Source organism: Siphateles boraxobius, unplaced genomic scaffold, assembly GCF_051911475.1.
Source record: "Siphateles boraxobius isolate OS27281-9 unplaced genomic scaffold, OSU_SipBor_1 23, whole genome shotgun sequence".
Lineage (NCBI taxonomy): Eukaryota > Metazoa > Chordata > Actinopteri > Cypriniformes > Leuciscidae > Siphateles > Siphateles boraxobius.
In genome coordinates this window covers 1,626,053-1,628,160 of record NW_027508844.1, presented here as the reverse complement: position 1 = coordinate 1,628,160, position 2,108 = coordinate 1,626,053, and the positions used below count along the sequence as shown (strand labels likewise).

At 42.3% G+C, this 2,108-nt stretch overlaps 1 non-coding gene across 1 annotated transcript; it reads right to left on the bottom strand.

Moving 5' to 3' along the window:
• Window positions 1-1,596: 1,596 nt before the first annotated feature.
• On the bottom strand, window positions 1,597-1,669 carry trnav-aac (transfer RNA valine (anticodon AAC)). The gene has a single exon. It is a non-coding gene; the product is annotated as a tRNA-Val (tRNA).
• Window positions 1,670-2,108: the final 439 nt, after the last annotated feature.

The window sequence follows — 2,108 nt, the reverse complement described above, 5'->3', positions numbered from 1 at the left end:
ATGTGCTCTGACTCGGGTGAGCAGTGAAGCCCTAGATTCTAGATCATCTGCCATTCCGTGTAGGTGCAAAAATGCTGCTCACCACCGGCCGTCATGTCAGGATGGCCGAGCGGTCTAAGGCGGTGAAGCCCTAGATTCCGAGCGGTCTAAGCACACTCACCCTTTGATACTCATCATGCCACTTCTTCTGTCGAGGAGCTGGCCTGTTACCCTCATTTGATGGCCAAACTTCTGTGCTGGCAAACTTTTTTAGCCTTGCAATCCAGTCAGTATCTGACATGGCTTTATGGGATTTTTTGCCAGACATTTTTTTTGTTGGGGGGCTAACGGTTAGGTTATATCGAACAAAACTACTATCAATAAAAATGATTTCTTAAAAAAAAGCACACACGATATTTACAATTATAATATATATACAATTATATACAAATATAAAATGACATTGTCCGAAAATACCGTTAAAGTGACCGGAAAATATGTTTCGCAGTCCTCCGTTAAAATGATGCTACCTGACCTCCGTGACAGTGATGCTCGACGTCTGAACTTTTTGCCCTCTGACACGCCCCACAGGATATGTCATTACTTCGTACACCTTCGGCTCAGTTTGTCAATTTGATTGACACTTTGCTAGCTTCCTGACTCCTCCTCCTAGCGGTGTTAAGCGTAAACGTGCCATCAACATTTCCTTGTACTCTGATTGGTCAAATGTCGAAAATGTTAAGGAAAAAGTCAAGAATGGCCCCCTCTGATTGGCTGAAAATGTTATAATGTCAAGAATGGCGCTCTCTAATTGGCTGCAAATGTTATAGCGCGTCGACGTGATTGGCTGTGGCGTTCAACATTATCCCCATTTTGACGGACTATCCTTCGGCAGCTGGCGTTCAGGTCGCAGTCTCCATTGGAGGCGTGGGTTTGAATCCCACTTCTGACAAACCTAACCTTTGGCTGCGGGCTCAAGCTAGAGTCTTTAACCCTCTTGCAAGTTTATCCAGAAATGCAGTAATGTTGACAAAGCACTGCAATTCAGTTCAGAATTTTAAGTCCTGACATTTCAGAAAAATTGTAAAGCAAACGTGTTATCCACCACACTACGGAAACCTATTGATGAGACGCATGTGCTTTTTAGAAGATGGCTGCTTCCCATAGTCTGCCCTGCAAGCAGTGTGAGAGTCTGTAAATTCCACAAACAACAGAACAGAGGTCATTCAGCATGGCAGTCTGCCTACAACTCCTTGGTACGATGGCCTTCACCTGTCTCAAAAGTAATGGTTTTGTAGCGAATTGCAGGATTACAGCGAAACACAGGAAACCTCAATGGTCATTTGTTTTATTTTTGTCCTTTTCTAAAGAGATTAAACCACAAACATCCCTGCAAGTGTACAGACCTGCTCAACAGAAAATCACATACGTTATTTTTGCAAAAACCACCCACAGTTTCCGCCCAGTTCCGAACTGGGGACCTTCTGCGTGTGAGGGGAACGTGATAACCATTACACTATGGAAACACATCTTCAAGATTCGGACATAAATCATTAGGTGCACACTTTTTAAAACAGCGTGGCAAACAGTTTAAATCTTCTTTCAGAAGCCAACTGCTGTTTCTGCTCGGTTTCGAACCGAGGACCTTACGCACGTTAGGCGAACGTGATGACCACTACACTACAGAAACCTATTGATGAGGTGCATGTGCTTTTTAGAAGATGGATCCTTCCCATAATATGCCCTGCAAGCAGTGTGACAGTCTGTAAATTCCACAAACAACAGAACAGAGGTCAATGAAGTGTACTGAGCTGCTCAACAGAAAATCGCATACGAATTTTTTTAGGGCTGTGTATTGGCAAGAATCTGGCGATACGATACGTATCACGATACATGGGTCACGATTCAATATATCGCGATATATTCCGATACTGTGCATAATGCGATATATTGCGATTTTTTATTTTAAAAGTAGGAGTATCATTTTAGAAAAAAGTATTATTTGAAAAAAGACATGATGTGCATAAAAGTCAAACAAGTTTACTTTAGGTAAACAACAATTCAGTACAAGCAAAATCAAACTGCCAGTTTGGGACTGTGCTCACAGGTTCTTGGTGAACACATTTTTA